Here is an 11748-nt window from a genome sequence, read left to right as displayed (position 1 = left end):
GGAGGCCAGACAATGGCCTCTCTGTCCGCACAGCTGTCCCCACCAAACCGAAGCAGCTGACTGCAGGGTAGCCGGGAGCAGGGAAGCTGGCATCTCTGCAGCTCCTGGAGGGCGGGCAAGGGTGTGACAGGGTAGGGTGCTATGAAGGGGATGAGCACACCCTTGAGCACAGCCCTCCAAGTGCCTGTCACCTTACTGAATGGTGGCACTGACTTCTCACAATGCAATCTTGGTGGGGGTGCCATCATCACCCCAATTTTATGAGATAACTGAGGGTCAAGTCTGGATTACACTTAGTATCAGCCAACACAGTGGCCTGGACAAGGTGCTCCCAGTCTCTGGCCCTTCAGATCTGCAGCTGAAAATGAGGTGATGCTTGTCCACCCCCCTCATGGGGAAGCTGAGCGGATCAAAAGAGATTGCAAAGCTAGTTATTAGTCGCAGTGCATTTAATCCTCAGAGCAACCTTCAGAGGTGTGCTAAAGTTAGCCTCATTTTACAGATGAAGAGACTGAGGCACACAATGATGAAGTGATGTGTCCTAAAGAGCAGGGATGTGGGCGGCTGAAACTAGAACCCCACAGACAAAAAGCCATATTTAACAACACCTGAGAAAGTCACATTTAACAACCAAGAAAGTGCGTGTAGTGGCCCTGTGTCAGTGTGAGGACTCACTTCCTCTCAGGGAACCCGCTCGGTGTCTCAGGAAGCCACACTAATGCACCTTTTATTGGGAGAACAAGGGTCTAGCGGAGACAGGACCAGGGAGCTAAGCCGAAGAGTGGGCTGAGAGGGTTCGTTCAGTTGTATCCTGCGTGACTCAGGAGGGAGTTGGCCTGAGGAGCCCCGGGGGCTTGGGAACACCTTCAGACCACACCAACCTGGGCCCCCTACCCACACCCTCACCCGTAGGAGAATGTTCTTCATACTGAGGGTGTGAGTGGGGAGAGCTCTTTTACAGCATCCTGGCCTGCACACTCAGGCTGTCCACAGGGGCCCCCAGTGAAGGCAGCAGGCGGGACCTGGAAGTCTTTGTTTATCTCACAGTTTAGTGGGAAAACTATACCTCAAACTAGGAAACAGTTATAAGGACAGAATGTGGCAAATGCAAAAGGCAGGCTGAGGTGGTGGGAGAGATTGATGTGCCTGGCTTGGGCCTGCACAGGAAGGCCCTGGAAGAGGTGTCTGTGAGCAGACCAAATGCTGGCTTGCCGGGCATCATGGACTTTCTGTTTTTCCCTTTCATGCAATCTTGGAATATATTTCTCAACTTCAAGTGAATAAGAACCTCCCCATCCCATGACATCATACTTCGGTGGAAAAGTACAGACACAGGGCAATATTAGCTGCAGGAGCCCAGCTAACGTGAACAGTAGTTGACGCGCACCTAGCCTTTCAAGATGAGCACGTGGTAGTTGAATGGACACATCCTACTACACTGTTAAAGCCAGGCACTTGAGGGCCAGGAAAGCCCTCCGTGCCCACTGGGGCCTCCCAGGGGCTGAATCCAACTGTGAACCCAAGACCAGGGAAGCCCAGGTGGCTATATCCACAGGTGACAACATCCTCCCTTGCGGGGGAGGGTGGAAACTGTGGTGGGAGAATTTGGGGGGGGGGCAGGAGTCAGCAGAGAATAACCACCGGTGTCCTACGTGACCCATTTTCTCCAACTGTCTTAGAGGTATCTGCAGTAGGAGTGGGCTTGAACCCCAGTACTTCCTGCGAATGTCCTGCAAGCACAGGACCTGTCATCTTGGAAACCTGATACTTAGCTGAGGCCGCCTCCACCTCCCTTCCACCCCCCACATCAAAGTGCTGGGCCACCCTGGGACCAAAGGACAGAAATCATGCCATCGGTTAGGACAGGAACAGGTTTCAGAACCCCCGGCCTCGGCCTCCACCAGGCAAGTACATCAGGAGCCTTGAGAAACTGAAGCAGCGGAAGGTCTGTGTGCCCGGCTGGGATGAAGCCACCGCGCCTGTCTCTGCTCCGGCAGCAGTAGCTGCGGCTTCTGCGTCAGGACGACTGGCCCTGAGGGAATTCCATGGCCGTGGGAACTCACCGGCCACAGCGCTGCTGGCCCTGTCACTCAGAGGCACAAGGCCAGCAAGAAACACAGCAGGAGAGCGCCGTGGGGAGGGAGGGGGGGGAGACACCAGCAGCCGCGGCTGCAGCGCATGAACCCTCGCACCCAGGCACGAGGATGCGCAGGCAGGGACAGACGGCCGCGCGTGGCCCGCTGCATCCCGGTCACGTCTGCCACCCCTGCCAAGCCCCCAGTCTCGGCTGGTTGTCCCCGGAGGAAGGTGGGTGCCCACAGCACGCCCCTGTGGGTCCCTGGACCATGCTGGACCAGGACCTTCAGCGGCTGGGCCTCTGCCCAGGAGGGGAGTTTCTGAGATGCAAATACTGAAGGAAGAAAGAAAAGAAGTCAGGGAAGGGGGGCGGGGGGCAGAGACAGACACACATGGTAGCAAGTGAGGACACCGGTGTGTCGGGCAGATTCAGGTTTTGCTGAAACGGGGGCAGGGGGCTGTTTTTCAGAACAACTATGATTACAAGTTAGAGATGGAGCCCTGGAAGAGGCCCTGGAGCTTAGCAATAAGCTGCTGCTTTCGTGCGTGGCCTGCAGACAGGTAAGTCCACAGACTACGGGAGCACAGCCACAGCACCCCACTTCCGGGCAAGCACGGGCCCCTCCAGGCCTCAGCTGCTGTCAGGATCTGGGCCTGTCCAGGCGAATGTCTTCTGAGGCCCTGCAGCCCTCACTGAGAATTTGGTGCCACTTCCATACCGGCTGCTTCACACGGTCTTCTCCCATCCACGCCCTTTGCTGTTCCTGAGGAGCAGAATCTGCTCCTGCCTCCTCGCCCTCAGCCCCACCCAGCCAGCATGAGCTAACTTCACCCCAGGTCGGCAGTGGGAGGGTGGGAGCTGGCTGTGGAGACAGGGTTGGCCAGCACCCTGGGAAGGCCCAGCTTCTGGCTACTGGAGCCAGCAGCACCCCCAGCACTGCCACAAAGCCCACCCTGACCCTGCACATGGGAAACTGAGGTAGAGAGAGAGAGAGCGCATGGGCTCCAGGCTCCCTCTAGGGAACATCACACACACACACACACACACACACACACACACCCATCACACATTTTTCTGGAGAGCAGGAGATTTTGAAAGGTTTTCTTTTTCACTACAGAAAAGCATAAAGAAACTGTAAGTGGCCTGTAGTGCCAGCCACACATTGATCCCAGTGATTATTGTGATTAATATGAAGCTAATGGATGTACATATTAAGGAATTTCAAACAGTTCCAAAAGATTGTAAATGCACACGGAGGCCTTTTCTCCCATAGCTCTCCTCCTAAACAGGGTTGCTCTTGACATTTCTTTCCAAATTCTTTGGTGCCGGCATTTTACTGATGAAACGAGACACCCGTTCGGCCCACAAACTCGTCTCTTGGCAGTTTTCTCACCAAAAACACGCTGTGGATCTTTCCACGTCAGTGCAGGCCAACTTGCCTTCCTTTTTATGACTGTGCTTTGTTCCTTCACAGGACTGTGGTCTCTGTCCATGTGACTTTGGGGCCAGTTTCTTCGCTTTTACAACCAGAGTCCCAACAGAGCTTTGGGGCATCTGAAATTCTGCCGTAAAGGCTGCAAACAGCAAACATTCCTCACTTGTTGTGACTCTTCAGTCAGTTGGGTGGTTCTGCTATCGGGCCTGGCTGATCTTGGCCACCATCAGCGGGTCAGCTGGACAACCTGGGCCGGGACAACTCGGGCTTCTGAGTCCGCCCACCGTGAACTCTCTGTTTATCGCCTACATCATGCCAACTAGCAGCCCAGGTACATCCTCATGGCAATGGCAAGAGGCAGAGTTAAAATGATCCAGGGTTTTTGCAAGCTTTTGCTTAGAGGAAGTCTCCCCCTGTTGCATTTGCCAGCGTGAGTTGCATGGAGAGGCCAGCAGGGCAGTATTACCAAAGGATGGGGACACTGCGAAGCAGGACAGCTCAGGACTATGATTTCTGTCACCTCAAACTTCCCCCTCAGCAGATGGGAATGTGTTCTCCACAGCAACCAGCAAGGACCACTCCCGGCCCAGGTGGCACAAGGCAACTCTCGGCTGCCGACCTGGCCCCAGCATCTGACTTGGCACTACATTTAGTTCCCCTGGAAAGCGGGTGCACCCTGGGGGTAGGAAGAGAAGAATCCTCAAATTGCTACCCTAGAGGAATGGGATCTGAAATCAAAACTGCACTGTGACACAGAAGGTCACCATTCTTGCACTCCTGAGTTAATGGACTAGGATTTGAGCCCACTGCAGTGGGAGAATCATTAGCCTTCAGTGCAGTGGAGAGAGGCCAATAAAACCAGAATGCAGTGAAAATGTTCAGATGTTGCAGGGGAAGAATCCTCACACTCCTTTGGAATCACCCATTTGGGGGTGAGCATAGGGCCCTTTAATTAAGGGGCCTTAGGTATCAACCAGTGTCGTGCCTGGATTTCATAGTCCCGGAAACAGGAGCCCTGGGAGGTTCAACGACTTGCTTGAACCCCGTGGTGAGCTAATGCAGGAGGCGAGAACCTGTGTCTGTGCTTCTCCGTCTGCTGGGCTGCTGCTGGGGTTTGCTGCAAACACTCAAATTGCTTCTTAATTGGAGTCTCCTGCTTAATTAGCTGCTTCCTGAGCAGCCTGTGCTCCCTGTTCAGAAATCTCAATCAACACCATCTTCTCTAAATTGGTGTGACCTCGCCCTCCTGGTCTCCGCACTGGGGTTTGCTTCATGATTTTGCCCAGTAGAATAGTGCAGAAGGGTGGGGCCTGCAGGCAGCCTGCGACAGACCTGGCTCTTCTCCCCACCGCCCCCTGCTCCAGGGACCTCAGAGCATTCACAGCCACCCTGCCCGGGGCAGGACTGGGGAGCAGGCACTAAGTGACTTCCCGTGTGATTTGGGTAAACATCTGTCCCTCTCTGGGCCTCAGTGACCACACAAATCTCCTCCAAATTAGGGCTGCGAGGCTTAGCATATGAAATGCAGGATGCTCATTCACATTTGAATTTCTGTAAACAACAAATCATTTCTGAGTATATGTGTGTCCACTAAACTTTTTGTTGTGCCTATCTGAGATTCAGATTTAACTGAAAATATTTTATTTGATCTGACAGTTCCATCCCAAATGGAACATTCTGCTCCATTCTGCTCCCTAGAGCTAGCCTGATGCAGCATTCAGGGCGGGCTGGGTGTGAATCCTGGAACTGCCACCACGCTGTGTGATCTGCTGTTCGCTGTGCCTCTCTGAAAGTTGTTTCCTGAATTAGCAGATGGACGTGTTAACCCCTCAGGGAGCTCTCAGAGCAGAAGTAAGCACACAGGTAACAGGTCATCATTGAAACCCCTCGATAGCCCGTAATGTGCGCTATGAGTGCGGACATTTATTAAGGACCTGTTATGTATCACGCTACTAGACCTGAGAAATAAAGATAACAGTGCAATTGAGAAGACATCTGTGTAAGAAAAGTCTGGAAAAAGAGAAAAATCTGAGACTATTTTCACAGGATTCTTTCGATAAGTGAGATTCCATCAGGAATCTGAATTTGGTCTGCTATGAACTGATGAGGGCTTAGATGCTTTAAGGGAAAGGTTCCATGCAGTCCCAGGAAAGAATCATGCTTGGGTTTGATTCCAGAAAGAGATGGAATGATTCTCTGGACAAGCTAGGCTTTAAATTCACACTTGGGAGGGAACGTGACTGACCCAGGGGACACAGTTCATGGCTTGGGTGGAATCTGTCCCAGCCTGCCTTTGGGCCTTGGGTAGGTTGTTAGGGACAAGCAGACTCCACTTGATTCCCAATGTCCAGAAGTCTAGACTAATGGGGTGAATGTCAATTACCTTCTTGTCAAGAGAAACTACCTCAGTTACCCAAATGATAGGAGAAATTATTTGCAAGTCATATATTGATGAGTGATTCACATCCAAGATCTATAAAGAACTCCTACGACTAAACAACGAAACACAAACAACCATATTCAGGAGTGGGAAATACACTTGAGTAGACATTTCTCCACAGAAGACACACAGATGACCCAAAAGCACAGGAAAAGATGCTTAATATCACTAATCATTTGGGAAATACAGATCAAAACTCTAATGAGATACTAGTTCACACCCACTCAGTCAGCAGTAGCTAAAAACAAACAAAAACAGCAACAGCAAGTGTTGGCCAGAATGTGCAGGAGCTGTGACGCGTACACCCTGTTCGTGGGAACAGGAAACCCTGCAGCTGCTCTGGAAACAGTACGATGGTTCCTCAAAAAATTACATGCAGAATTGCTATGTGCCTCTGGGTGTCTACCCCAAACAGTTAGGGGGTTGCAGCTCTATGAACCCACGTTCACAGCAGCACAAAGCACCATAGTCAGAAGGTGGACACCACCCAGGTCCCCATCATCAGATGCACAGAAAAGCCTCGTGTGGCCTCTGCACAGCCTGAGAGGGGACACGCTCTCACTCCCACTGCACGGGACGACAAACCATTCCAGGGGGACACAGGGATGTCCTGCCTACAGGAGGCCTCCACAGTGGCCAGAAGCAGACAGAGCAGAGGTGCAAGCATCGGCAGGAGAATGGGAGCTGTGTCGAATGGCGACAGGCTTCGGTGTGGGATGGTGGAAATGTTTGCAGACAGTGGTGACGTTGCTCAACAAGGTACATGCTTGGATGCCACTGAGCTGGACACTTCGAAAAGGTCAAAATGACACATTTTATGTAATGTGCATTTATGGTAAGTAAAAGGGCGAGTAGGGAAATAGCCTAAAGGGTTTGTTTTTAAGAAGGACCTATCTTTTTGGGAAGCCTGCACCCCCTTAACCCTTCCCTGGTTCCCACCCCATTCAAACTAGAACTTGATCTTCACTGTCCCAAGGAAAGCAAAGCCAGAGTCAAAATGAAAAGAGGGGGGGAAAGCTGATGATTCATGTTTGAACTTTCAAGCTCCCTAAACTCTGTTAACTCAGGGTAATTTAAGGACCGCGCCAAGGCAAACTGACCATGATGCCTGCTGTGGGCTGAAGCATTTTAGCACTGGTAGGCACAGGTTTGCCTCCTCCATGCCACAGGTCCGCCTCCTCCACACCGCAGGACCTAGGACCCTGGGGGCTTGAGTTGGTGCAGAGGGCTCAGTCCTGGTAGCTAACGCCAGGCAGGTCCTGTCTCTGGTCTGTTGCGTTAGCTGCTCCCCAGCGTCACGTAGGGACCGTGTGCTGCCCGACCCAGTGGAAGATCTTTCCAGCCTCATGACTCCTCGCTGGCCCGGTTGCCTGAACCTGTCTAGTCAAGGTAAGTAGTGAAGTGTAAAGGTGTCTGCATGCCCTCCTGGCACAGGAAACCCAAGGGTGAGGTGTGTGGAGCTGTGAGAACAGGTGGCCATTTGCTTCACGTTGCCAGTGCCTGTAAGATGGGCTGAGTTTGAAGTTGATTTCAAAGTGGGAGAAGTTGCTTTTTAGAAGTAGTATTTTACATCTCAGTCTAGATGAACTCAAAAATGCTCTTTTAGAGCCAATTTCTGTTTTATTTTGAGGATTAAGTGGCTCCTCTTAGTTCACTTAGCTAACCTAAGTGACTTACTTTACCCAAAGGAAAGTGGGGGGAAACTACCCATTGCCTTGGAGGAGATTCCCCTGTGGCCCCTGGGACCTACTGGAGTGTGTGGCCGGGGGAAAGTTGGGAAACTGCATGTGGACCTAATTCTCTAATTCTCTCTTGCTCCTAGCCTGTTCTCCTTTGTCTGTCTCACAGATCTGGGTGTTTTCTGACAAGAGTCTTGCAAGAATGGGCACATAGAGCCACTAGCTGAGCAATCACCACTGGAGCATATGACTCGGGCCCGGCACCAGGTGTGGCACCGTGGGGGTGGGCTTCACATCAGCACATCATGCCCCCTCTAGTCAGCCTGGCATGGTGGGCATCATTTGGGAACAATGTGTGGATACAGGATTATAAAACAAAGCTTTAAACAGTGTGGGGCAGCTGCCGCCCGTTGAAGGATCCAGACCAGTGAGAATATAGGCACAGGCTGGCGGCGCAGGACTAACACACAACAGACACTGGCGATGGAGACAGAGCAATGCTGGCCCAGACTTGGGGCCTGTCTGCGCTCGCTCCAAGTGTTCCTTTGAATTGCGGGATTGAGTGATCTCTCAAAGTTTAGGAAGAAAAAGTAGTTGGTGCAGATTTGTCAGTTTTCATTTGAACACTCAGTGATGACCTCTCCTGTGTCCCCACAGTGCTAGAAGGCAAGCCCAGTAGCCTTCATCTTGTCTTATGGCCTGTTAAACACAGCCCCACCTGAGGTTTCTCTTTCCTTCTCCATGTTTGCTTCTAGATCTGCAGTTGTGGTAGCAAAGCCATGGCCTTGATTATCGAGATAAGGTTTAATTACCTCCCACTTGAAGCAGAAGGGTAAACTAGCCCCAGTACAGCATCTGAGATCATTGCAGCCTACTCTCCCAGTCTCTGCACCCACCAGGACCGCCAAGCCAATCCCTTTGTCATACTGTTGTGTTCCTTCTCATGGGGCCCAGTTTTCTAGCAAGTCTTGGCTGGGCTGGAACCTTGTGCAAGGGGAAGTTTGAGATTTGAGACTGGCACAATGGTGGCAGCCCCCAAAGGTGGCATCTGTGTGGTTACAGGTATTAGAATTCTCCCTTTTATTAACTTTCAAAACCTGATCTTCCAGGGCCTCCCTGGTGGCACAAGGGGTTAAGACGCAGCGCTATGAGGCTATGAGGCCAATGCAGCAGGAGTTGGGTTCCCCTCAGGGAGTTGACATACAGGGGACAGCAGACCTCTCCTGTCCCACCTGCTGCCCCTCTCAGCAGATCTCCCCACTCTCTCTGGGGGGCCATCTCACTCCCGGCATCTCTAGCCTGTATCCCAGTTCTTGTGTGCATGAATGGGTGAGTCTTTAAAAACAACCAAAAACACCTAATCTTTCTATTATGGAACCCTCTGTATCAATGGATTAAAAATTTCACAGTAGTAACCAACACCAGAAATACCAGCAAGCCTAAGTTTACTAGATTGTCTTGCCGTCTGCATAAAGCCAGTGGGTGGCCCAGGTCAGGTAACCCAGCTCTAGAGCAATCCAGACCCTAGCTGTTATGTATACTTCTTCAGGCCAACAAATGGAGACTGCAGCTCCACCAGGGAGCCCATTTTCCCCTCTAAGAACTGTCAAATCAGGGCAGGGCGCAAGATCCTTGCCTCCATAGGCACAGCCAGGGAGCAGCCCACGATTCTGCTTACACCCTATTGGCCAGGAGAAGCTCACATGACCCTGTTTGCACCCTATTGGCCAGGAGAAGCTCACATGACCCTGTTTGCACCCTATTGGCCAGGAGAAGCTCACATGACCCTGTTTGCACCCTATTGGCCAGGAGAAGCTCACATGACCCTGTTGGCTAGAACCTAGTCACATGACCATGGCTGCAAAGGCAACTGGGAAATGTGTTTAGCTGGGCAGATGCCTCAGCCAGAATGCACACTTTCCGGTAGGCAGCAGGAAGAGCAGCTGGGTCATGGTAAAGGCGCCCTGGTTTACCGCCCCTGTGCAGGGGGGTTTTGGTGGGAGTCCATGGAGCTGTCCATCGAGGAGGCGGGGTGCATGTTCTGTAGCAGGTGGGGTTCCTGGGGAAACAGTCTCTGAAAGATTTATGAACAGGCGATTTATTCAGCAGCAATCTGGGGAGCAGCCCCCAAAGGGCTCAGAAATAGAGGAAGGAGCCCTGGGCATCTGGGCAAATTTAATTTCTCTAGACAATTACAAAAGACACCAGGAATCCACTGTGGGGGATCATGTCGCCAGAGGTGCTCCCCAGTACCGGTAGTGAAATGAAGAGTCATGGAGTGGCAGGGAGAGGGGAGCGCGTTTGTATGCACCTCTCTGTTCACTGCTTGTGGGATGGGCTGTCCCCAGGAGGGCAGAGGCAGCACCCGAGGGCAGCGTTTGGAAGGACTCAGTTGAATCAGCAGCTAGGTGCTTCTGCGTGCAAAGGGGGCTTCTGGGAACTGACCCCCCACATTTCATAGAGCCCACTCTTCCCACCTGAACAGGGAGTCGGGGGAATCGCACAATGCGTGGGAGGCTGACTTCTGTTATTCTGGAAATGCCTGTGGGGTTTGGTTGTCGCTGCTTTGTCAGTGGCTCCTTTCCACTTTACACAATTTACCCAGGAGCACAGGTGGTGCCCACCCGGCTACCCCCAGGATTGGGTGCTCCCATAGGGACCTGAAATTGTGGACAGTGGAAGCCATCCTGACTGTGTGAGAGCTCTCCCAAGATGCCCATCACTTACTGCCTCCCCTTCCTCCCCAGGGACAGGTAACAGGTAACCAGAATGGCTGAGCTCCATGCTAACCTGTGTGCCCTTTACTGTGTGTTCCCCCTACCCAGAAGATGAATCTTTCATCTTTCTGGTGAGGAACGCAGACACTGGCCATGTCCAGTGTTGAGACTCCATGAGGCCCTGGGTCTCTACTGTTAACATGCTCCTGGTGGGTCTCAGGTGCCCTGGCCAGGGAACTGGGTGGAAAGCAGGGGGCAGAGAACAGGCTCTGCAGGTGAGCGCCAGCTCAGGTGTGAATTTTATTTTTTTAAATTTGTATGTAGTTTTTTAATTTAGTTAGTTATGTATATAGTTTTTAAATTTAGTTAATTTAGTTATGTATATAGTTTTTAATTTAGTTTAATTTCGCTTAGTTAATTTAGTTAAATTTATATATAGTTTTTAATTTAGTTTAATTTAATATAGAATTGGGGTACAGGCCAGAGGTGCAGAGACAAGAGTGGGGAGCAGAACAGGCAGATTGATAAAGCACACCGGCTGAGGGGAGCAGTGGGGAGAGAGGAGAGAAGTCTGCTGCACCATGTGGGTCAGCTCAAGGGCAGAGATTGAACTTGCACTGAGGAGGCTGCAGCCAGCTTGCAGTGCGCGCTCCAACCCGCTGCGCTACCAGGGAGGGCCCTCACCCTCAGATGTGAATTTTAGGAAGGTCCCTTGGCAGCTGCCTTGTCCTCTCACCCACCCTTTTCGCCATCTTCCCAGGTGGAACTAGGCCTCGCCCCTGATGCCCCTTGGTCCCTGGGTGCATCCTGCAGTTGGCACCCAGTTGCATGCTGTCTTCCCCGTCAGACTTGCAGGGTAGAGGGGCAGCGCCAGTGACTGCCCTCCCACTTCCGCTTGGCAAGCCTTGCCTGCGTGGCGTCGCTGTTCTGCCCGCGTGTACTCTCACCTGTGGCGTGGGGAGAGCACCTGCTTCACCACAGTAAGTTGGAGCACAGGGGGTATCCCCGTGCGTTTGCTGCATTTTTAGATAAGATTAACATATCACGTGTTAAATGTAATATAAGCATATTTTAATTCCAGCATAACGTGCAGGTATTCACAATACAGGTACTCGCTCTCCAGATTGGGTACGGAGTCTTGTTTTTGGTCATTTCAGAAATGAGTTGTTCTTCTGCAGTTACCTTCTCTGTCCACCAGAGGCCGCCACCGCTCTGATTTTGAGCTCCTAGGTTGATTTCGCCTGTACTTGATCTTAAGAGTCAGTGGAATCCTACAACGGGTGGGAGTGTCTGGCTTCTGCTATTCTGGATATGCCGTGGGGTTGCTTGTGTCCCACGTTTGCCAGTGGTATCCCACACTGCACTGTTTATCCACGCAGCTGGTGAAGGACATCAGGTCA

General features: G+C 51.9%; 1 long non-coding RNA gene across 1 annotated transcript in view; it reads left to right on the top strand.

Annotated features, from left to right (window-relative positions):
• The first annotated feature begins 9565 nt into the window (after window positions 1-9565).
• Window positions 9566-11748, top strand: part of LOC105854311 — an 11987-nt gene continuing 9804 nt past the window's right edge. Inside the window, exons 1-2 of the long non-coding RNA XR_001145998.1 lie at window positions 9566-9681; window positions 11109-11328. This is a non-coding gene — a long non-coding RNA (uncharacterized LOC105854311). The remainder of the gene's footprint in view (window positions 9682-11108; window positions 11329-11748) is intronic.

Source organism: Condylura cristata, unplaced genomic scaffold, assembly GCF_000260355.1.
Source record: "Condylura cristata isolate star-nosed mole 26May11 unplaced genomic scaffold, ConCri1.0 scaffold00033, whole genome shotgun sequence".
NCBI lineage: Eukaryota > Metazoa > Chordata > Mammalia > Eulipotyphla > Talpidae > Condylura > Condylura cristata.
Note: the sequence above shows the minus strand (reverse complement) of the source record. Positions and strands in the feature narration are given on the sequence as shown.